The sequence below is a fragment of the Miniopterus natalensis genome, chromosome 2 (genome assembly GCF_054644295.1).
Source record: "Miniopterus natalensis isolate mMinNat1 chromosome 2, mMinNat1.hap1, whole genome shotgun sequence".
NCBI classification, from domain to species: domain Eukaryota; kingdom Metazoa; phylum Chordata; class Mammalia; order Chiroptera; family Miniopteridae; genus Miniopterus; species Miniopterus natalensis.
The window spans coordinates 60,240,948-60,267,439 of record NC_142082.1 but is presented as its reverse complement, the minus strand read 5'-3'; the positions used below and the strand labels follow the sequence as shown (position 1 = coordinate 60,267,439).

General features: G+C 32.9%; 1 long non-coding RNA gene across 2 annotated transcripts; it reads left to right on the top strand.

Annotated features, from left to right (window-relative positions):
- Window positions 1–23,366, top strand: LOC107528524 (uncharacterized). Of its 2 annotated transcripts, none has more exons than XR_001602382.2 (3): window positions 1–81; window positions 10,293–10,370; window positions 22,565–23,366. It is a non-coding gene; the product is annotated as an uncharacterized LOC107528524 (long non-coding RNA). The 2 variants fall into 2 exon arrangements; XR_001602381.2 differs by lacking the exon at window positions 1–81 and adding an exon at window positions 254–282.
- The last annotated feature ends 3,126 nt before the right edge of the window (window positions 23,367–26,492 follow it).

Below are 26,492 nucleotides of genomic sequence, written 5' to 3'. Positions count from 1 at the left end.
AACAATTCATCAGTTACAGTCAGGTTTTCCTGCCCTGTTGCTGATTATTGTAGTGGTTTCTGCTCCTGAGTTTCTGCTCTGGTAAGCCACAGCTCCCTGTATTTGCCTATTTGTCTTTAAAATCTTGGGGGAAGTGTTTTGCCCTTTGTCTTTAACTTTCTTATGGCCCCAAAAAAGAGTTATCGATTTTTCAATCTGCTCAGCTTTTCACTTGATGTTAGGATGGAGAAGTGACTTTCAAGCTCTTTACATGTGGAAGCCACCTCTAAAGTGTGAAAAACTGTAAGTACGCTGCACAACCTACAGTTAAAGTCACATTCTTCAATTTTGTTAGATAATTCATTTTGTCATTTTGTTTGGGCATTATGCACAATTTTAAACATTTAATTTCTGGAATAAGATAAATATAAACATTATATCAAAACATTATATCAAAATCCCAAAATAAAATGATTGTCAATCATATTTAGAAAAGAATTGTACAAAGGAAATAAAATCAAGAAGACACTACTCAAATTTTCAGTCAGTATGCTGTTTAATATTGAGTGGCACTAGAAAAACTGAGTGCCCAAATCTACTTGCTTAAAAAGGAGAATTAAAAACACTATTAAATGATTAAATTTTTGATCATTTAGACATCACTATTATTCACTATTTTTATTTGAAAAATATGTAACAACTCATACAAATGTAAGACCTAGAGAGTTGTGGTGGGAAATATTGTTTAATTTAGTATGCTTTGGTGATTTTGCCTTTTATTTCTACCTGTTTCCTTTAGATACAGCAAAACATATATATCCAAGCAAAATGGTTTCTTAAATTATAAATATAATTGGAAAATATTTAATTTATCTGATTTTAATAAGTGGCTGGAAAGACACAAGTTCGTATGTCTTCAACACTTTTATGATTTTGTTGGTATTTTGGCAGATTTATTAAAACAAACCACTGAGAGAGGGAAGAAAAAGAGAACAGAGATGAAAGTATACGAATGTTTCTTTAGAAATGATATTTTATGATTATTACCTATCACACATATTGTTCCACAACATCATATATATATGTTCATTAGTTTGTAGTCACTAGACATTTCAACTATTAGTCCATACAACATAAGGCTGAACTGTGTCAAAGTTTCATGCTGAAACTCTATTAGTTTCCTCATGGCTTTTAAAGATCAAGAACATTTTCGAGTTTTACCTAAGGATTCAATATTAACCTTTATGCCACATAAAACTGCAGGCCTGTTGAGTGTCTGTGGCTGGTAGTCACAGAAGCTAGTGATTGGTGAACTGATGCTTTGCAGGCACAGTTTCCTAGGAGTCATGGCATCCTCAGACTAAAGTTAAAAAGGTAAAACTGCACTTTGTTATGCCTAGAGAAAAAAAAGGATCTTTGTACACTTTGTTCTTGACCTTGCTTCCAAGGGGATTCACAGGTGTTCTGCTGTGCACTGAGAGAAAAAAACAGACATAAGCACATTGATTTTTGACAGGCTTTTAGTATAGGATGTACTATTTTCTGGTTTTCACCATTAAAGTGTACATTTTATTAGTTTATAATATACTAAAATAATCATTAATTGAAAATTAATTACTTAAAGTGTTCCCTAACAATTCTATCTGGTTTTTATTCTGCAGCACAAAAGTGATATGGGGAATTACTTTATAAGTTAAAAGTCTACTAAAGTCTGTAAATATTTCTTTCTTACCTGACATAATTTTTACCTGATCTAAAATCCATTTTGAGGTCTTAACAGAACTGGACATCAATGGAAATTGAAGTGTTTCTCTCTTTTACTTTTTGATTTCTCAGAAATTTACTATTAGCGTGACTGTCATTGAAGCTATTTTGATGGAGCAGCTAGCTCTATGTCTATATTTAATTCCTCCATATTAAAATATAGAAAACTAAGTGATGGGGAAAAGAAAAATAGTTCTATCTCCACTTCCTGGGAAACCAAAACAAATAAAATAAAAAGCAAAATATAATGTTTAATTTTCCACATATTACTAAAAAATCTTAACATTTGACACATAATCTCTAATTTTATAAAAGGAGAAAAGTAATATGTATTGTACAGTTTACCCACATGCTGATATGTATCTATTATTTGAATATATCCATTAAAAAAGCATCTTCATATATAAAGTCTAAAAATTACTTGTCAAGATTAGTGCATTAAGTGAACACCTACTGACAAAATGCAGACTGCACCCTCTTTGCCCCATCATTGAAAGAGCCCAAAGTGTACACGTGGAGGGAGCAATGAAATCAGAGAGCCCTGACTCCAAGACTCTCAGCCACTCAAAATTTCTGAGTCTCAGGATTTTTATCTCTAACATAGAAATGATATCTACCTTTTAAGTCTGCTGATTTAATGAGATAGCCTATGTAAAGCCCTTAGGAGAATAGTGGGCATTAAGCTCTCAAACAGCAATAATTAATAACCACAGTAAATGATTTGAGCAAAAGTTTGCATCTCAGTCAAGTGATATTTACTGCAATGTTGCTAGAAATTTTATTAATAAACATAAAATGTGCAGCTAAACAGAAAATAAATACAAGGTATTTGAGAATGTAAATCCTGAAGATATATCTGTTTGTTAAAAATAAAACTTGCTCCTTTATCTGTTTTGTTTTGTTTTTTAACCTTAAGATACACGATATAACTATAACAGCAAGTTTACAGCTCTTGGTCCCAAGGTTTTCTGATACTAATTCAGTCCAGTTTACACTAAATGATATAATCTAGACAAATTAAAAAAAAAGTACTAGTTATAGCCACCCTTTTGATTTTGTGTACAGTCAAATCTTAGCCCAGGTTTTTATTTTCTGTGTTTAATAGTAATAAACATGATTAATTCCACTTTATTTTATTATAAGTGAAACCGGACAATGAATGGGTCCAGGCTGCTTGTCATTACTTGAGCCACTTAAGCAGAGAGGGTTAAACTGTGTATGAGCGTTTATTCTAATAATGCTGCCAGTGTGGGAAAGTAGTTGGTCATCCACGAAAATCTGCCCTACCCGCTCCCCATCTCCATAAGCCAGCTGCTTATATTGGGTAGAAGGACAAAGATTACATGGGAAAGTAGGAATTACAGGCCTGGGGAAGCAGGCAAGGCGTAATGGTTACAGGTTACAGGCAATGAGGGCTGGGGTCACAAAGGGCAGGCCCCTCCAGGACTCCACTGTTTCAGGTACAAAGTCCTTAACCTTTCCATGATGATAGGCGGTTCTCGGAAAAGGAGAATGGACCGCATCCCCATGTCCCAGTGTGTACAACCCTCAGCCAGGTTAGAATCTGCTTTCTCTAATCAGAACAGAACAATCATGGTTAATAGAGCGTGATTAATATTTCTTATAACTACATGATTAATATTCTATTCATGCCCCTAACAATACCTCCATATTTACATTAAAATATATGAGAGGGAGTTGATAAATAAGGTTTGTTTTCTTTAAATCTCATGTTACTTATTATAAAAATATAGATATTTTTGTTTACTGGGCACTTTCTTATAAAATTAGAACAAGGCAAATGCCTTAGAAAAACACTTGAACAGGAAATCCCAACAACATCATGCAAATTAATTACCTCAAAGTTTGATCTAAGTTCAGTTATCTATGTTCCTTTTCAATAAACCATAATGTATCACTATTTATTCTCATTATAGTACTTAGCAATATGCATTATGATTGCCTATTTATTATTTATTATCAGAATAGTTACTGACCAGCCCTTATCTTATTTGTACTGTTGCTTAGCACTAATCAGATATCCACAGTCTATGTTTTTAGACTAAGTATAAGTCCTTGTAGTATTTTTTTCTCGATATAATACATTTTCATAACTAGCTGCTCCTTAGTTTGTTTCTCAATGAAATTTATTGAAAACATAATAAATGTTAGGTGCAATTAAAGGCTCTGAGGATATATAGAACAAAAATAAATGGTTTTTCCAAATGAACATTCTGTCAAAATATACTAAAAGAAGTAAAGACAAAGATTAAAAATTAGGGACATAGATGAAAATATGAGAACATTTATATTTCAGTCTACTCGACTAATTAAGAAAGATATTTCTGACTGAATGGAGTTGGAAAATGTAGGAAGAAGGAGGTATTGCAAAGGGACAAAAGGAGAAGTTTGGGCGTGATGTATGCATTCACTATTTTGATTGTTATGAAGCTTTTATGAGTATGTGCAAGTGACAAAATTCATTCACTTGTATGCTTAAAAATGTTCATTATACACCTACTATGAAATGGTTCTTCAAGTTAGTATTACTTACTTAAGGCAATACCAGAACATATAGATAAATATTGCAGATTATTGCAGTTCAGAAAAAGCACTAGCAACTAGCAGTTGGCTGAGATTGTCAGAGACACTTCTCTGAAGATACTAGAAACTTAAATCTCCCCTGACAAATGGGTAAGGTGCAGAGAGACTAAGAAGCAAGACCAATGCATGTCAACATGGAGAATCGTGGTTCTCATGCCTTAGCAAACATGAAAACCACCTTAGAAGCTTGTTAACAACTCATATATTTGTGCTGCATATTCAGGAAATCCTATTTAGATCTGAGGTAAGCCTATGGTTTTGCATTAAAAAACATACAATACAAAGCAAAATGTCTTGGCCCCTGATTATCCTAAAAGAGTTCATCGCTGGGCCACAGGTTGAGAAACATGACTGTAATCAAGGAAGGGTCCCCAAGTCATGCTTGGGTTGAACTAAATATGTAGTGGTCAGAAATAATTCACTGGAACTTTTAAGTATCTATGTATGTAAAACTTTAAGGAAAATGTAATGAAGTTTCGTTTTGATTTGTAAATTCCATTTGGGCACTAAAGAATATCTAATTCTATCTGACTTTTTTTTACTATGGTGCTGAATGAAAGTGTCAAAATTAATTATTTTACTTGTGTGTTATCAAGTATGTTTGTAAAAGTCTTCATTAAATACTTGATTTTGCTTTTTAAAAAGATAATATTTTCCTGGAAAAGAAAAAATATCCTTCATCATTCTTGTTCTATAAAAAATATGCAAATGATTTGAAACTTGTTTTCTAATCAGAGTTTTGTAAAGAAATAGATTCCGATGCTCAACTTCGTTGGGCAGTTCAAATTCAAATTGTATTGTGATCCCTTCTAAAGGAAAATAAAGTAGAGATCACATCAGGCTTATGAAAGTAAACACATGAATTTCATTTTGTTTTAGGTTGACTTTTTCCACGAAAAATACTGAGTTTTGCAACTGTTAGGTTTGCATGCATATAACACCACTTTTTCAGATTAAATCCAATTGATTTTCTATAACAATGTCAAGGATTTAATACATCACAGGAATAGTGAGACTATAATAAATAATCCTTTCAAAAAGAAAGTGGTTCTTTTCTCCTTAAACACATAAGTAAGTATTGTTTGCTTTTGCTCTTTCTCTAGAAGCTAAAGTGTTCTGAGTCTTCAGTTTTACAATATCCTTAATCCCTAATCATTTTCCGTGAAACACTGTTTTCCCTATGACCGTCTTTTCAGCATTAACTCTGAGACAATTGTTAGAACTGATTTAAGTCTGAATGAAGGAGTATGCATTTGCATTTAAAAAAAGAAAAACAAAGTATTGCTACTCCAAATAATTCTAATGGAGTGGATGCCATAGAGCTGACTGTCCTTCTACTTGTCAAAATCCAGATGTACAGTACACTAAGGAGCCTGGAGTCTACATTGTAGCTAGGAGGACTGGCAGAAGGCTAGCTCTGAGAAATGCCATGTCTCCTGAAAAAGAAAGTTGACATGTTCCAGACTGATACCCTTGGAGTATAATTGTTACCGGGTTTGCTAGATTCCAAATAGGACTTTAGTAACAATCTTTCTTGATCATTTAATGTTACTCATTTGAGCGAAATAGGTAAAAAGCATAATGATTGATCTATACATATCTGGTTTATAAGAAGTCTGTACTAAAAGTGTTTTTTTGGTATATTAATTTCTTATTCATTTTCTTTCTTTTTTTACACATAATTTGCCAGTATAAAATTTAAGCTGAGTATGCATCATTTGTATGGTTTTAAAAGCAATTTTTAAATATCTGGGAAAAGGTAGCCTCATGCTAATGTTTTGAGAACAATAGAAAAATCACTAGATTTTAAATGCACAAATGCAACTAGGAGAAGTGAAGCAGATTCAGATAAATGAAAATGAAATGCAGAAAGAAAGAAGATCAATTCACATCCTAAAGATTAATATGACATGATGACTTATTTTGTATTACTGTCGTAAGTCTTAGGTAGCATTACCAATAATAGTTACTAATACTTTTAAGTGATTACCACAACCCATGAACTTTCTCAACGCTTTAAAATATTTTGTTTATCTCAGAGAAATTCTGTCAAGAAATACTGCTATTTTACCTATTTTTCAGTTAAAAAAATTGAAATATAAACTAAGATATATGTTAGGTGATTTGCTAGAATAAGGTAGAAATAGGATTTGGCCTTGGAGTCTGATTCTCAGGTTCACAATTTTGGCCACTAAAGGTGCCTTTTGCTGCTTATCTGTACAACTGGATGAATATCCATGTATTGCAAATTGGCAATGCCTGTCCTTTTACCTATTTAATGTAGCTGACAAATCATTTTTTTATTTTCTTCTGTTCCGGTTCTGTTTTGAATACTTAACATAGCAAAGCTGTCCCCAAATCCTTTCATTAGAGTTCCTGTCTTTTAAAGCTTTGTTATCACCCATTTAGTCCGCATATCACAGTTGCTTCCTGTCGCAGTCGCTTCTGCTCACTAAGTCTCCAAGGTTCCTTGCTGGTTACAGGACACTATTTAGGTCTCTGAGCTAAGGCTGGAGAGCCCTCTAAATTCTGACTACAGCCGCCCTGGCCCGTGGCTCATCCCCGACAACCAAAGGTTACTGTTTCTATCCCCCCAGGGCACAAAGGGGGGGCAACTGATTGATGTTTCCCTCTCACATCCATGTTTCCCTCTCATCCTTTCCTCTCTCTCTCAAAATTAATAAAACCATATCCTTGAGTGAGGGTTTAAAAATAAATAAATAAAAATAAATACACACATACTTGCATACATAGATACCGACTAGGACCTACAGCCTTCCACACCATGCTTTATCTCATATTATTTCTGTGTAGAGCGCTAAATACAAACCATTATTCACTGAACAGATGGAGCTCAAAAGTCAGTTTCTCTCTCAAGGTGGTCTATTCATTATTTCCTGATCTTGCCTTGTTTCCACACTCTTCCTCCCACTTTGAATATTCCATGTCTTTCACTGAGGTCTCTCTTACCACTCACTATATTATTAGTCAATGGCTACATCACCATGTTAAAATACATAAAACTGATCACAGTGTATCCACTTATCTAGGCCGAGTTTTTCAAGCTAAATTTCTAATCTGAATTCCAATTAACACTTAAAGATGTTAACTCATTTGGTATCTGTTTTATAATGACTATATATATTTAATTTTTTTGTTCCTGGATAAAATGCCAACTTGTTAAGGTTGATATATTTTATTCTCCTTTCAAAAAATACTTTACATATGAAGGTCTAGAGAAATCATTTATATTTTCGTAAACTTCTGCTATCAATCTAATTTTCTTAGAATGGATCAAGTAAGAAATAGTAAAGAAATAACAACAGCAGAATTAAAATTTCAGGTAATTAAGCGAAGCTGTTCTTTTCCCCAGAAGATAACAAAGTTACTGCAAACCTAGTACAGTACTTGCACATAATTCATTTTAAAGTTTAGTGAGAAAACGATGGTCCTTATACCCTTGCTGAAGTAAATGAACTGAGTGGGGAAAATACTACTCGGACCTATTTTTATAAGTGTGCTTGTACTTATTTTTCTAGATCACACTCTTACTCCTTCAGGGCAAAAAAAGGAATTTGATTTCATTCCGCTGGCTTTGCACTTGAAGAAAGGAGTGTGGTTTTCTCTGCGGTAAAGTGCGCTTGACGGAGTCGCTTTCCTAGGCCGGCTTCTCACACGTGCCACTTAAAAGTCACAGGAGCATTAAGGCAGGACAGGGATGAACACAGCGGTTTAGGGACGAACTGGGTTCACGGCACTTCAATACATTTACTGTGACTAATAACTGCTGGCTCCAATTTATCTGTAGCACTGAGCTTTGTTTTATTTATTTAGTTATTTTCGTATACACAAGAGGCTTAGGGTTTGATATTTATAAAATGGGGAAATTAATAGCCTGGGATTTCTTTTATGAATGTGTCTCAGATAGATTATTTTATTGCCTAAGAAATAACCTTAAAAAGCCTGAATATCATTATTTTCTAATTTATTTGAATATGATGAAGGAGTCTACATGATATTGTGCTGTTAGGAATATTTGGAAAACATTTCTACGGTTAAATATAACATTTTACATGTTTTATGAGTCCCTGAGTATTCTGTAATTGTTAGAGTCAGAATTCTGAAGACATTCATTAGATTCATCGTGTTATGTGTCTCAAATATGTCTTTTGTTTGTTTGCTCTTTTTTGTTTTACAGTATCGAGAGGTGTGTGTCAAAGTTTTCACTATGCTAATAGGCTACTTTCTTCATCCTTTCAGCTTTGGATTCTTATGTTCTGTTAGAGTTTCCTGTAAATACTATAATTTCTAAAATACGGTCTTCATTTTTATTATGTCCTCTCACCCAGTGCTTCTTAATGAGAGAGCTTAGTCTAATAATCTTTTGGGTTTAAACTCCACTTTTCTAAATGTTGATTACTCACAAAATATTACCTTGGGTCATGCCTTTCCTCTGTAATTTAAGCTCATAGATCCAGTTGCATGCATGATATTACACATTAGAAGTTACATATGTATTCAGGATGAACATGTTAAAAATATACTTTTGATCTCTTCTACCTAAAACTGGGATCATTTTTAAGTACTATAAATGGCAGAATTTTTTTAAAAAGTATTTCATTATCTTATTAAGGGGATTGGAGGGCAGGCAGTAAAGACACAGATATTTCAGGCTGTAAAGCTGGCAATGGTTATAATGTGGCAACTCTTGCTATGAGGCTGGAAAATACTTGGTTAGACTGTACCAGCTGTACCTTGAAGTGAAGAGTGTGATCATCTGAAGATGTAGCACCAGGGAAAATTATGGGACATTCAGACTATTCTAATTTATTGGCAGCTTTCTCTTCAGAGCTCTGCAGGAAGATGGGTTTGTGTCAGAGCTGGCTGGTTTGCAAACAGGAAGGAAGAGAAGATACCTTTAATAGGGATTATGCTCACTACCCATGTCCAGAAATATAAATATAAATTACCTGGGAGTCCACGGAACTTGGAATTTCCAGAGCTGATAAAATCAACTCTTTCTTAATCCCCAAGGAAGCAGCATCGATATAAAATGGTACCTGCAAGAAGGCGTCTTTAGCAGAAGATAAAAATTGTTTTAAAAGATTTTAACAAATCTTTATGACTTTGATAAACATGTGTAATCCACAGAACTAAAATGAACAGGTTCACCATAATGTCCTTCTACCCATTAAATTAAAAGAGAAGAAATGGCCAAAGGCACAGGAGTCTGAAAGTAAAACAAACAAGCAAACAAACAAAAAAACCTGTGTTCAAGTTTAAATTTGACACCTAGTTAAGATTTCCATGGTAATTCTTTGTGCATAGAACTGAAAGGAAGCAAAAGCAATCATTAAACTTTTTAGTTTTAATATTTCTTAAAAAGTCTATTACTAAAAAAAATATTTTTTCAAGAGCTGCATTAGCCTGTCACGGTTAAATCAACAGGCAATCTTCAGCCACCTTTCACCCATCTGCACTCCATTTTTACAAATAAGAAGCTGGGCTAATTGCTATGGTACTGAGACACCATTCATATTACAAATGATGAAATAACATAATTATTGGTTATTTTCAAATGAGTATGATATATGAGAGAAAGAGATTGAAAACAATTCGAAACTCTATTTAGTTTATAACTTTATGAAGCTAAAATGACTTCCTCAAAATCAAACTGTACACAAAAGTTGATGAGTAGTTGCCCGTGGCCACAGGTAGTGGGGGGCGGAGGGTTTGGGGAGATAAAGATGTTCTGGAGTTGCTTATTGTTAAAGTGGTACAGCTTTGTGAACATATTAAAAAATGTTGACACGTACATTTTAAACAGATGAACTTCATGGTGTAAATTAGATCTCCATAAAACTGTTAAAACTGTATGTTGAGGAGCCAAGCTATAATTGGGGTGTAATATCCGCTTTGTCAGGCTCCCTCTCCTTTTTCCACAGATCTGTCAGTGTGTAGCCAGCTGTCTACGTGCAACAGGAGGGTCGTGAGAGCTTCTGAAGAATTCCCATTGCATTCAGGTAGGCACAGGGCAATGCTCTGCTGTGCAGAGAGGAGAGAAGACAGGCCTCACACCAGGGAAAACTGACAGGGCAACGAAGGCAAACTTGAACTATTAAAAAATGTTGATAGGCTCATGGATTAAAAGTTAAGGAATTCCTCAAAAGAAAGGAATGGATTTCAGAATATGATACCTTGATAAGGTTTACTTTGTCTATTTCAGATTAAACATAATATTTTTCCTCCGGTACATTAGTATTGGTTGTTCACAATGAGAACCAAATTATCAGTAGCCCCAAGGATGTTTGCATTTCCCTGCGGGGGGGGGGAATTAAAGAAACTCATACAAGTACTTGAGTTTATATTTGACTTTATGTTGCAAATAAGTGTTGCTTTTTTGTGTGTTTGTTTGTTTTTTAACTCAGCATGTATCTTTCCTGAATAATGGTGAGGTTAAATAAAGTAAGAGAATTATAATATATAGAAATAAAAACTTACTGATATTTTTTAAAAAATGATTGCTAATAAAAACTGAACTACTTTCAGGACGTGATAATGATTTGCTAGTGCATTTGTTTCCTAACATTTCTAAGACATATAAAAGGCTTGCTATTAAGATCTGGTACTTGAAAGTAAATTATCCAGTGTAAGTTTTATCATCTATGTTAAAAATCAGTTAAGCCCGGCCGGGTGTGGCTCAGCGGTTGAGCTTTGACCTAGGATCCAGGTCGACTGGGGTTCGATTCCCGGTCAGGGCACATGCCCAGGTTGCGGGCTCGATCAATGACTCTCTCATCATTGATGTTTCTATCTCTCTCTCCCTCTCCTTTCCTCTCTCTGAAATCAATAAAGATATATATTTTTAAAAAATCAGTTAAAATTTTTAAGAATCTCGTAATTTAAAAGAATAGCTTTTCTTAGATACAAGGTTATTCAGAGCTTAATGTAATAGCTACTTTAAAGCGACGTAGAATAAAGCATGCCACTGATGACAATTAGGAATCAGCAAGACTCAAGAGCTTTTATGCCATTTTGCATTTTATGTGTTTACAAAGCTGCAACAACCTATTGGCATTTAATTCCATATTTACTGTCTCTGGTGTCTCATTGCACAGCAGGACATGGAATGAGCAATAAACATGTTATCATAAGTATTGCACTGAATGAAAATTTAATTAAATCACAACTTCTTAAAAAATGTCTATTTTGTGTCACCCTTGGGTTTGACATCATCAACTCGGATATTCATTGTATCAATTTATCCACATTGTATTACAAAAACATGCTGAAATAATTTGGTGAATATTAAAATTTCAGGAGAATGAAAGATTCATTTTTTAATCTATTAGTGCACAAGAGAGTTGTTTGATCTTGCTTACTTGAAAAATTATACAGATATATAATATTATATGCTAATTGACTGACCTACTTCTAAGCAAGCACACTAAAGCTAGATAACAAGAATATCAAAGAAATAGTATAAATGCTTTATTTAAATATTCTATACATGTATTTTTCTTGTTCTTTGAATATTCATTCTGATTATCAGTCCAAATATATACAGTAAAAGCAAATTGAAAGTTAATATGAAAGAGTCATGATTGTGTAGAAAAATCCCTGATGCTTGTTACTGTACTGAAGTGACAATTCCTTCTTTTAGGTAAGTTAGCACTTAAAAAACACATTGTCAAGCATCATGAAATGAATATAGCAAGTTTACTTCAGCATTGTCCAAACTAAGTTAAATTGATTGTTAATCAACAGCATATAATCTACATCAAAATAGATATTTCTGTGAGAATTAAATGTATACAACTGTAAAGTTTAGTATTATGGGATTTGCTAATTAACCCATGCATTCAAAAAATATTGTGTGTGCTATTGTGTTTATATTTGAGAAATTCTAGAAGTGAACTAGACCTAAATAAGGAATACTAAATTTGAAAATGTGCATTGAAAAAAATGTGCCAATACTGTTTTAAATACATTATTTAAAAACAAAGTTTTATGGTAACTTCACAATTAAACCAATAATCCTCCTAAAATTCAAATTTTTGAATATAGGAGTCTTTAACACCTCAAAATAACAACTGCAATGAAAACATTTAATATGAATTATTTAACATGCATTATATTATTAAATTTCCATAATAATAATGAAATATATATTATTTTAAAAAAATAATAGCTGAGCCTGACCAGGGTGGCTCAGTGGTTGAGAATTGACCTATGATCCAAGAGACCATGGTTTGATTCCCTTCCTCTCTCTGAAGTCAATAAAGACATATTAAAAAAAAACTAATAATAATAGCTGAGACTTGGAAAGATTAGATAATTTGCTTAAACTTGGAAATTTTAGAAGTAGCAAATCTAAGATTTAAGTATGTAGCTAACATTCAAGTTCAACACAGATCTGTATAAAATTAAAGTATATTTCTCAACCACTGTACATCAATTGATACAAAATTGTGTGTAAGTACTGAGTACATAAATTAACTATTTTCAATATAAACATATTAGTACAGCTTATATTTTGCTGGTAGCTGTCAGGATCTTCTATTTTATGTTCTATAGTATTTTTGAAACCTGGACCAGTTATGCTGAGACTGGCTCTCTATTTTTTAAAACAAAAACATGATAAAGGACAGTATTTAATATTATATTTAAAAATGTGATTTAGTATAATATTCTCCTTTTAAAGAATTTCAGCTTGCTAATATGGCATGTTTTGGTATAATGTTCATGGTTTTACTTTAAACTTTCACTTTTTTAAATTCTGAGAAACAATAGTTCATTCTGATAACATATTAGCATGAGTGTTTAAATAAGCTGAAATACAATTAATTTCTATGGAGACATAGAAATGTCAAAGGAAAACTCAATTAAAGATTGCTTTTATGCTGTTCGTCTATTTCTTCTTTAAAATGTGAATATGTTCATAGTATTTTGTAATTTTATCTCCCATTTATTGCACTTTATACTTATCCTATTTTTTAAGGACTATAACCCCTACTAAAAGCATCTATCACATTGAGCACAATGCATAATGTTAAAATTGCCATTATTTTTTTAAAGGATCAAAGACTTGACATGTCATGTTGGAAAATTGTTGAAAACAAATGTTGCCCCCCCCAATCTTGTTTTTCTATACTACACATGCATAATTCCTTTAAAAATTCTTCATATGACCTCATTATTTTCATCACTAGAAACTTGATTTTCATTTAGGAAATAACCCTGTGCAAATGAACTTAGAGTTGAAAATAATATTTCAAATCAAGTGTACAGAGGCAGAATGTAGTAAGGCACTCAATCTTTCTGGCTATTTTATTTAGGTTTGTTATTGTTTCTTTTTCTTTTTTTTCTGGCTATTTTATTTCTATCAATAATACATTACTTAGTGTTTTTAGCAACCATATCACACTAATGATTCATATTAACCTTGAAATCCATTTAAAACCCTTTGATAATTTTTACATACACTCCTGGTAAGTCATCTCTCCACTCTTATTTGTGTTGTCAGTTATTTCTGAAACAGATTTTTCAAATACTGCTTAAATCAATTCAATTTTTCTTCAAGGTTCAGATGGTCATTTTAGAAGATCCATAGTTAATTAATTTTTAATCAGTGTCAGACACCTTCCAACTACACAGGCAACTTCCAAAATATAAAGCATGGAGAAACACAAAACAGCAGCAGCATTACCATTGACTCCTTGACACAGGTTGAAAAGTTTTCTGCATAATCTCTTTCTCCGTGTTGAGGTAACACATCTCTGTGCTTTTGGATTATCTTCTACTATTTTTCCTGTTATTCACAGTCATGATTAAGGTAAATGTTCTCATCAATAAAATCCTGCAATACTTGCCTTTTACTTATTTTTGCCTTATATAGCATATTGTGCCTAGCCCATTTTTTTGTAAATTATACATTAATCACCTAGAAATGTCTCTGTTGTTGACATAAGAAACTCCCTAACCTGTAAAGAGTTTTTATAAAAGTTTATTTGAGCCAAATTGATGGCATATGGTGGGGAGAAAGATCTCTAATGCTCCAGAGAATAACAGTTTTGCAGTTTCTTGTATGGGTTTGAAACAAAGGAGGGAACCTTAAGGAAGATCACAGAAGGTGGGAGAAAGCAAGGAAGGCGGGATTGGATCACAGGATACTTAGCATTACTTGTTCTCTTGAGGGTGGTTCCAGTTTTAGAAGGAGGGGTCTGAAAAGAGGCATTTCAAAAGTGTGTTAATCAGGATGCACAAAACAATGTATAGGGCTTGCTTAAGGCAAAGTTTAGCTTTTTACTGAAAAGTTATATGCCTGGGGCATGACTATTCACAGTCACCTCCCCAGTTAGGAATTGATGATCAGATCACCCTGTGAGATTACTTTCCACAGAACCCTTTTTTTTTTTTTTTTTTTGGTCCATGCTGTGTTCTCCAATTTTTATTTAAGCAGACTTCACTCGTTCACCTAAAGTGAAATACCTCTTTTGCCTGAATTCTCAGTTTTCTTGCTCCATCTGCAATTTTCTGCTATTATAAGCGAAAAACAGGGCATTTCCTCATTCTCAAGTGCTACTTTCTCACCACTTTTCTAACACTTTATTCAACAATTTGTCCGCAGTTTAAATTTATATAATTTCTTATCATTTATAAATTTCTAAGAGACACTGCTCCAATATTTCTTCAAGAATTTTCATTTTCAATAAAAATTGCTCATGACCCTGATTTCTCTCTTACAGAGTTTCCTATGACTATTTTATAAAATTGAAGATAGTTGGAAGTCTTAAAGCAACCTTGGACACAGTAATTACTCAACTGTTTTTGACTTGAGGATGTACCCCAATCTCTGATTGAGCCTCTCCCTCCATTTATTCTTCTGCTGCTCCCTTATTTTCATCATTATTTTGTTCTCTAATCTGATCAATATTTTCTCTATCAGTTATGTCTTTTCTAAACATTCTCCGTAACTAATCTGTACCCCAAATACTTTAAATAACCTATTGGTTGATAAATTAGTAATTCCAGCATTTTAATCATTATATTATACTCACTTAAGCAATTTAAAATTAGATATAAATTTAGGAATCAATTTCTCTTCTACTTTTTTTAGGCTATTAAACACCGAAGGCATGGGTCACCTTGCAATGATGGACTGAATTAAAAACAAACACAAAGAAGTCCCCCTAATTCATTCTCAGTGCTTCTCCTAGGATTTGATTAATTACTTTATTCAAATCAAGTTAACTATTCTCATCAGAGAAAGAATTCCAAACAGTTACTACCTTTTCAGATAGGAGTTTTCTGAGGTTTTTAGGTAAAATAAAGGGTTTTCACAACAAACATTTTTTTTATTGTTTTTTAGTATGAGCATATCCCATACATTGCACATATATACTTATACTAAAAGCTATATGTATTTGTCATGCATATAAACTTTAATTTACCTGTAGGTCCTGTATATTTATTTGCTCTATCAGGAAATCTTAGAGTGGGAGAACTCCAATTCTTATGTTAAAATTACAGAAAAATCTTATCTTCTAATTTATTATCAAGATCAAAACAGCCATTTTGAATGTCCTTATTGTTCTTGGTTTCTTCTTCAGATATAGTGTAGAATATATAATTTTGCCTTTTTTTTTCCTGCTGGGTGTAACTACCACATTTCTCCCCCCACATGTATGTATTTTTATATCTTGGCCTGCCATCTGGTGCTTAGCTTATAAACATATGGAATGTTGACCTTTTCCACAAATATGTGTTCTTTGTGTCTTTAAAAACTTGGGATTTTTTTAGAAGATGGAATTATAAAAGTGATAGAGATGTGTATACATTCAGTTCGAGGTAGTGAGGAAGATGATGAGAGCTTATAAGAACTTTAATTTCATAATTTGTGGCCCAGTACTTGGATTCTTACAGCTTGAGCTCTGAAGCTGCTTGCATAGCATAACTTTGCCCTTTTGGGCTCCAGACATGCCTGCAGAGCCAGCACCCCCTGTGCTGATTGTACTGTTTGATAAATTGTACTCCTTGCATCATTATTAAATAATACTCCCTGTACTATGATTGCGTGGTCAAAGAAAGCCCTTTAATTCTACAGGCCTGAGCGGAAACTAGGACTTGATTAATGCTTCATCATATATTACCCAGTGTTCTCACCTCACAACCCACTTGTTTGATCACTGATTCAGCCAACCATTGAAAGTCCAGTTGCCCCCACCAATCAGAAAGCAAATGATGTATGCTTGAGGTCTCGTTTCCCCTGGCAACCATTCTCGCTGATCAACAGCTCCTTAGAACTTTTGCCTTTATAAATCCTGCTCGATCCCCTTCATTTGGGAAAGTATTCTTGGATCACACAGAGGGCTACATTTATGGTTTGCAAATTTTTATCTGAATAAACTCTCCTTAAATTTTTTTTAAAAAGGTATCTTTGGAATTTTGTTCACAGTAAATTTCATTCTCTCTCTTCTTTTCTCTCTCTACATACACACATACACCTATACATATGAGTATGTATAGGTATGTATGTATTTACATATATACTCTAAATATGTATATATGCACATATATATTTCTATATGTATATATATTGAGAGAAAACAACATTCATCTTCCTCCCTATATCCTAGTTAAAGTATACACTTCTCTCTGTTACCCTTATCATCCCATCTTTTAAAACCAGCACTTTTTCTCACTGGTTTCACTACCTAACTGTACATTAATCTCTTATCATATTGGGGTTTTTCTTCGTAATTATGTATTAAGTTTTCTGTCAAATTCCACCTTTTGATATTGCAATTGAGTGATTTTTAAATTGTATTTAATTCTTCCTCCTGTGAGCTCTTATGTTGTTGATTTTTTTCTTACAAATATTTCTATCTGATTTCTGATATTAATTTATTTTATTTTTCCTATTAGCCTATAATCTTATCGTTCCATTTTTTTCTGATAATTTACTATCTTTAAAAATATATTTTTAATTTCTCAATTTGCTGTTTGGGGGCTTTATTTTCCACTCTCGAGTCTTTCCTAGTATAATACATTCACCACTGGTATTTCAACTTCCATTTTTTGTGGATAATTTACACAATACTAAAAGTGGTCCCCTAAGGACTCTAAATACAGAGAGACCATTATAATATAGAATTAATAGTTGAATTAGTGTTAAATAGATGTTATCTGAAATGTTGCCATTATGATCTGCATAAAATAGAACTGCACAAATGAATACATTTCCATGCAATGAATTCTATTGGGCTATGCTTGATGATGCAAGAGGACCTTTAGCACTATTGGTAGGATATATTTCTAATCTTCTGGAAAAGTTATAAACCTCAGTACTTTACAACCCTTCACCAGAATCACAACAAACTCCTCTCTTCTCCCCAGTAACTACAGTAATGTAACCAGGATTTGATTGTTTACAAAATTAATGAAAGATGATGCCATTACATTATTATTGAAAAAAGACTGAAGTGATAGACCACTGACACTTGATCAAAAAAAAATCATAGGGAAGCAGAAAACCTCTGTGAACTCTGCTTTAGAAATATTGTACAAAGAATAAAGCACAGACTTGGTCCTGAGAATGTGGGTGAACTTTAAAAAGAAAGATTAATTTAAGGAATATAATCAATTTATTAAAATAATAAAAGGTAATTATTTGTGTGATATTTCAATTAATATAAAAAAGAGATTAGAATGGTGAAGATAGAAGAATATCAATTCGATTAACAGAAACAAGAGATAATTTAAAAAAAAAAAAGAAAACTAACAGTTTTGCCTGGCATCTTTTCAAGAATAAAATCATTTATAAATTTAGTCATGTAAACACAAGGACAACAAAATATGATCACTTTCTTTTATTTTTTATTTTTTTAAATATATTTTTATTGATTTCACAGAGAGGAAAGGAGAGGGAGAGAGAGAGAGAGAGAGAAACATCAATGATGAGAGAGTCATTGATCAGCTGCAGCCCACAACCTGGGCATGTGCCCTGACCGGGAATTGAACCCTGATCGCCTGGATCCTAGGTCGACGCTCAACTGCTGAGCCACACCCTGCTGGGCATGATCACTTTCTCTTAAAATACAATAAAAATAGCTCAAATATATATATAAATATATAATTCATTTTTTGTTACTAAAAATAATATTTGGCCTATTAGAATTCACCAATACTCATTATAAACATATGAAAAATTACATGTCAATAATCAATATAAGCAAGAAACAAAAGTAAAAAAATGTATTAATAAAATACATATAGGCAGGCCTTAGCCAGTTTGGCTCAGTGGTTACAGCCTGGGCCAGTGGACTGAAGCGTCTCGGGTTCGGTTCCAGTCAAGGGCATGTACCTCTGTTGTAGGCTCGATTGCAGGCAACCAATTGACGTGTGTCTCTCACATCAGTGTTTCTCTCTCTCCCTTCCACTCTGTCTGAAAAGCAATGAAAAAAATATCCTCAGCTGAGGATAAAAAAATAAAATAATAAAATAATATACAATAAGTATAGGAGGAATTAATATAGATAATTATTTTTATAGAAGCCTTGAATACCCAGATGTGCTAAATAAGAGAAGCAATCCATTATGTGATGAAGTAGATAACATAAAATTTTCAATATACAATGAGAAGGAATAAAATTTCTTTTAATAATGAAAAATTAAGTTTTAGAGGATGTTAGACATTCTCTTTTCAAATCAATAAATACCTTAAAACTGAGTCTATTCTACTTATTAAAAATATTACCAAAATATAAATACAATTTCAAGATGAGAAAATTCAAAGTAAAATGAATGCATTGCCAGAATAAGTGGCCATGACACATTTAAGTGTTTTAAGTGACAAAGTCAGCATTTAGATGGTGACCCCACCATCCTCTTAAAATTGTTTCTGTAAATGATGACTGGTTAACTAATATGTGACTGCAGATAAACAGCTGGCTTGCTTAAGAATTCTAGGAACTAACTTTAAAAGAAGCAGACCCTGACCTTCAGACATTACAGCTCTGGGAGATTTATTGACCTTCAACCACAAAACCAGGATGACATAAAACCAGGATGACGTAAAAGCCAGGTGACCAAAATCTCCTGACCAGTTCCCAGGTGGCTACCAGAGCAGACTGTGCTGACTCCTGTGAAGCACCCTAATGGCCAGTCCACGCCTCCTCCAAGCCCCTCCTCTTCTGTTCTGCCTTCCCCTTCCTGCTAACAGAAATCCTTGCCTGCACTGACATCTTAAGATGGTTTCTGCATTTTCTAAATGTGCCACAGCCTTTTTCTTTATTGTTGGCAGTATTACAGGTGTCCCCCACTTCTCCCCTTTGGTCCCCCTTCGACCAGCCCTGGCCTTCCCCACACTATTGTCTTCGTCCATGGGTGATTCATATATGCATATAAGCTCTTTGGTTAATTTCTTCCTGCCCCGCTATCCCCCTCCCCTCTAGGACCTGTCAGTCTGTCCCATGCATCCATACCTCTGGACCTATTTTGTTTGTTAGTTTATTTTGCTCATTAGGTTCCACATATAAGTGAAATCATGTAACATTTGTCTTTCTCTGACTGGCTTATTTCTCTTAGCATAATACTCTCCAGGTTCATCCATGTTCTCTCAAAAGGTACAAGATCTTTCCTTTGTATAGTTGCATAGTAGGGAACCCTGGTACACTGCTGGTGAAAATGCAGACTGGTACAGCCACTATGAAAAACAGTATAGAATTTTCTCAAAAAAATTAAAATAGGAACTGCCTTCTGACACAGTGATCCCACACTTCTATTAATATACCCTAAGAACCCTGAAACACCAACTAGAAAGAATATTTATACCCTTATGTTCATAGCAGCATTATTTACAATAGCTAAGATCTGAAACAGCCCAAGTGCCCATCAGTAGATGAGTGGATAACACAGCTTTTTTATCCACTCATCTACTGATGGGCACTTGGGCTACTTCCAAATCTTGGCTGTTGTAAAAAACACTTCAAAGAAAATAAGTGTGCATATATTTTTGTATCAGTGTTTCAGGTTATTTCAGATAAAATATGCTAATTGTAATAAGCCAGTCAGAGAAAGACAAGTACCATATGATTTCACTCATATGTGGAATTTAATGAACAAAAGGAAATAACAAGCAAGTACACATAGACTCATAGAGAGAGAGCAGGCTGAGAGCTGTCGAGGGGAGCCTGGAAGGGGGAGTGGAGAGGGGGGATTGAGTAAAAAAGAAAAAAAGAGAGAGAAAAACTCATGGACAAGATCAATATTGTGGTGATTGTGGGAGCAGGAGGGATAGGTAGAGAAGGATATGGGGGGGTAAATGGTGATGGACAGTGACTGGACTTGGGGTGGTGAACACACAATACAACGTACAGATGGCGTGTTGTAGAATTGTATACCCGAAACCTGCATAATTCTGTTAACCAGTGTCACCAAAAAAAATTCGATAAAAAATAAAAATAAAAAGAGGGTCTTTGTGATGTGAATCCACAGTCTTCTCAAGCTGCCTACTCTTGTGTATATGGCTTCTTTTTCCTTCCACCAGCCCCTGCCTCTTGATACGGGCTTTCGAGCAGCAGGCCGCTGAACCTGGGTTTGATATAAGCATAGACATTACTTATAAAATTGGTTAGGTTTTCTTAAACAGCAAACTGAATATGATACTCTGTCAAATGGTATATTTATGGACTTTGGAAATCTTGATATCAAGACTCTTTTACCCACTCTCCCACCCCCAGAGCCTAGTATTTTTAAGTAGCAGTTTAGTTATTGAAAGAGAGAATAGATGCCTTGGTATAAATACAAAAACCTTACTTATACAATTTTAAAGTATTTGTTAAATAAATAATTGTGTTTTCTATATATGGGAGAGAAAAAAAATAGAATAGATAACTATAATGATAGAAGCCCATTTGGTTTTTGTTACTTTTAATTAGTTATAAATAAAAAGGGGCTCTGTAGTAAATCTGACAAGCTCAGTGACCTAAAACAACCTCAGAGGATAATCAGATTATAAATTCCTAACTGGGCAGGTCTTGTGGGTAGTCACTTCTCAGGCCTATAACTTCCTTAGTAAAAAAAGTTTTATCTTTGCCTTGAGCATGCCCTGTCCATTGGTCTCTGCATCTAGGTTAACAAACCTTTGAAATGCCAGAAAATCCTCTTTTTCAGATCTCTCAAGAGGTGTAATCACCCTCAAGGGAGCCCATGATCTTCCTGCCTGTATGCCATCCCTACCTATTTGCTATAAATACTAAATGTTAACTATCTTGTACCCACCAATGTAAAAGATGCATGTATCTTTCCATTTTACATTTTTCTTTTTCAGTCACAGAGATTTTCCTGTCTTACCCTGCCTTTCTCAATCACCAATGGCTTTATGTAATCTTACTTTGATTCCAAATGCATAAAAAGTACTATAAAACTGCCATTCTCCGGAGTATTTTCTCAATCCATTGAAATCTTGCTTCTGGGCATGTCTTCAGTCTGCCTCAAATAAACTCTAATAAACTCATAAAATTTTCTATAGGTTTGGATGTTCTGACGTCAACAGGGTAAATACAATGAAAATATAACAAAGCAATGCAGAAATTTCTGACCAGTCCACTATGTTTCCTTGTTTTGTTTCACTTCTGTGTTTACTTGAGCAATACTTTTAAAATTTGTTCTTTTTTTCGTATTCTGGGTAAATAAACAGGTTTTTGAATCTGTTTTAATTTTCAAACCAAAGGATTCCTGAAAGAATTCTTTCAAAACAACTATATCCTTATGGTCTAGAATCATTAAATTTAGAAAATTATGAAATTCTCCAAATTTGAAAACATGGTGTGTTTTTTCTTATTTGAAAATACTATTTTTATTTTAAATCAGTTAGTCAATTTTAAATATCAAATCATTATTTTCCACATTAATTTAATATTTTGAGTTAAATACATCAATAGATGTAAATAAAATAACTTAAGTAGAAATGTTTGTGTTCTAAGCTTTAGGTCAACTCAACCACAGTTGCAAAGCAAAGACATTCTGTACATGCTTTAAAAAGGTTTTGTGAAAAAAAGTAAATTTCAGCAACTTATAAGACAACTTAAGAGTTAAACATAAATCTAGAACATGTAGTTGGTTTTATGAGAAAAATATTTCACAAAATATAGCAAAGTAAAGAAATTAAAACTAATTTGATTACTGATTTGATTACTTTTTTCTTCATTCTTAGATGACAGTCGGCTGTGTGACTGGATGCTGAGTTGGAATAATTATTGGATTTGGAAATGTAAATACTATGTAACACATGGTTATATTTTCTATCAGCTTTTCTCAGTCTATCAGACCTTTGTAGCTTCATCTCTTTATCCAGTTTAAAAATATAACTATTTTTAATTATATCTTATATTAAGAAATGCACCATAGATCCAAATTAAATAAATGTAAACACATACATACACAGATGACTGGAACAACTTTGGTATAATAACTATTCTTACTGTATACATACACTCTGAATTTTCATCCTGTAATTATGCTTAAAAGTTTTAAGCCAGTAAAATCTAACCAAATATATTTTAATTATCAGTAATAGATTATAGTCCAAGTTTGAAAAACTTTGCCTTAAAATTTTTGAGGGTTTTATTTTAGACGTTTATCTACTCCTTTCTAGGAATTTGTAGTCTTCCAAGTTCATCATTACCTAAGTCTCTAGAAAAGGCAAGCCCAAGGTCACAAGGGCTTTAAACACATCCTATTTCTCAACTACTGCTTTTTGTAATATTAATGAAAAATAATGCCCAAAGGATAAGAGAAGGGTCTTTATATATCTGTCATTAAATAAGACTTCTCCAAAGCCACTTCTCTGCTTAATTAATTACTGAACAGTCCTCTGAGAGAAATACTACTCAATATAAGACAATATTGTGTTAATAATGACTTCACAGAGGAGGATATTTCTGTGTCAAGAGCAGGAATCCCCTTTACAATGGTTTTCTATGTTTGTATTGTTATATTGCTGCTTTTATATTTGTTTTTGGTTTTGTTTTGTTTTTAATAAACCCTCTACATGAGACCTGGTGTGTCTATAGAATGTACATTTCTAAATCCTTGGTCTGGGAGTGTATATGTTCAGGCATGAAAGTCCATGACTGAGTAACCTTAAAACAAAAAATAGATATTTAGATAGAATATGTCTAGGATAAAATTACTCTCCAGTTGATATAGTTTTGATAAATAAAACTATAATAACACACAGAGGAATTAGTTTTTTTTGAGAAGCCTTGTAGGTCAGTCATATTGAATGTTAAGAATTACAGTACTGAAGGTTATAACAAAAAATACTGTATGATCTCCCACCCTGATGTAAAAACATACAAAAAGTAAACCATATAAGTTAATATATTTTATATGACTATTAAAATATAAAGAAAGGATTGTAACATGTATGCTTGGAAGATAGATTGATTATCTGAGAGAGAAAATGATAGTGACAAGATAAAGGGTTTATTAACCCTCTTTTAAAATATTTTGCATAGTTTATTTTTAATAATGCCCACATATTCCCTTTGCATTTTAGGAAGAAATAAAATTTATTTTGAAAATTTAAAATACAAGTGTATATGTGTGTATATGCATATAAAATATAAAAATGGCTTATAATTATGTGCTTTCCAATCATTATTATAATGTTAGATAGAATTTTCAACTACAAATTGAGTGTATCATTTTTTAAAAGTTTAATTTCATAGAAATTTGGTATTTGAAAATCACAAGGTGCCCAGCCATAGTGTAACTATGAGAAAAGAAAGTTTCCAAATAACTTAATTCTGTTTCTGAGTGGGGAACACTAAGAACTTACATCAGAATAATGCCAAAATCCAGGAGGAGATCAACATTTAGGAATGTAAGATAATCAGACATTCTTGTAACAATTAGATAAAATATCAGTAAATATAGCAACTATACAATGTCTGTATATGTATTAAGAGGTCAGAGAAACAGAATTTTAAAGATGCTGTCACATTTAAATCAAGCTCTTCTTGGTTTTCAGTTTTCATTTTACTTCATTTCATTTCATGTCTCTCATTTTATAACTAAATGATTTAATTCTACTAATTAATAATTAGATGTGAGAATGGTAGTGCCCATGTGCAGAACTATCACAGTAAAAATGTCTTTGAATGGGTTCATGAAAATGAAAGGAAGGAAGAAGGTGTGGGAAGGAGGCAAAAAGGAAAAGAGTAGAAAGGAAGAAGGGAGGGAGGAAGGGAGGAATGACGGAAGGAAGAAAGAAAAGAAAAAGGCAGAAAATAGAGAAGGAAAATAAGAATTCTACTAGGCATAAGGGAAAAGAATATTCTCTTGTTATATCTTATCTTGTATAAAGGCTGTGCTGGAATTCAGAAGTATGATTGGCTACCAAGTAATAAGCCATAAAGAATAATTACCTAAAGCTATAATTATTTACTTTTTCTCCAAAAGAAATGGATTCCAACAATCATTTTATGAGAGTATGCTGTTTCTTAGAAAGTGCTGGAGATACAAATCCCAGTTCTTGAAGATCCTCTCTTTCAAAGCTTCCTTTGAAAAGCATCATCCTTCTATGAATCCAGCATTGCTTCAGAAAGCAAGGTTACCGCAAAATTGATTAGGTAAACACTCTATTTAGTTACACCGCAGTCGATAAAATCAGGGAGCCCTAATTGGATTTAGGGTTTTCAAAAGACTCGTCAGAAAAACTTATACAAACCATTTCTTAAAGTGGTTTTCTGTACACTGCCAACACCACTCCTTACGTACTGAATGTTATTATTTTCAGTTTTAAAGAGTGACTTTCTACTGACATTGTCTCTAATTTCTAACTTGAAATACCTTTTGTACTCTTTGAGTAAATACTCTAAAAAGTGATGAGTAACTCATTCATTCCTATGTTTCAACTCTAACTGCTTAGTATCTAGTAATCAAAAATGAGTTAAAAATTCATTAACCCATGCATTTTTTTATTTCTGCAAATTTCTGAATACATGTTGTCTTTCATAACAGATAAATTGGAAATGAAAAATAAATTAATTGGAAGGCTAAGTTCTCTATCATGCTGTTTTTTGCTTGTCTCACAAAGAGTTTGTTTCTCATATGATTTTTAAAATGACAATAGATTTACTAATTTTTATAAAACTTTTACTAACAACAGTTCCACTTTAATGTATTATTTCTTTTTGAGAAGCTAGTATTAGAACAAAGGCCTTTTATTAAAATAAACTGAGTATCTTTTATAGAACCATAGACTGTTGGCATGTAATTCAACATCAATACATTAAAGTCATTACAAATAATTGGTGAGTCTTTCTCTACTCTGAATTTAGTAGGAATTCCTTTTATTTGCAGTAATAATGACAAAAACATATGTTCTGTAATGTTTTTAAAAAAGGTTGAGAAGGGTTAATTGTCACAGATGAAAAAAAATCTAACAGTGCTTAAAAGATTCCATTTTCCTAAGAAATTATAAATTCTAAAAGAAGGAACTTCATCCACACAATACAACAAAACTGTACAGAATCACTGGATGTGTTTTTAAGTGGAAAACATGAGAATATAAATCTATATGAAAGAATGTTGTAGTATTAGTAAATTTAAAACTGCAGGAAAAAGTAAAGGGCCTGACAATTTCAAAGGCCCATCAGGCAGGACCAGTACTTTGTAAACAAACTCTTAGAGCTTAGAGTGAAAGTAAGATTTCATTGTATAATTTTGTTAATGTGTAACTAAAATAATTCCATAAAAGGGGGAAAATGATAAAAAGAAAAACAAACAAACAAAAAAGAAAGAAAATGACCCTAACAAAGAAATCAATATACTAAATTGCAATTCCGTTAGATTTTTCCCCCCAAATTTCTGAGCTCATATGTCCATGAGAGTATCAACTTGCTTATGCTGAAGTATAAGGCTTCTGCTTATGCTAAATTGAGGACAATATATTTTTGGTTTTAATTTAAATTTTATTTTTCAATTATAGTTTATATTCAATATTTTTTGCATTATTTTCATATGTATTTTCAGCATAGTGGTTAGAAAATCACATATATACTTTACAAAGTGATCCCACTGATATTTCCAGTAGCCATCTGGCACTATACATTGGTATTACAACATTAATGACT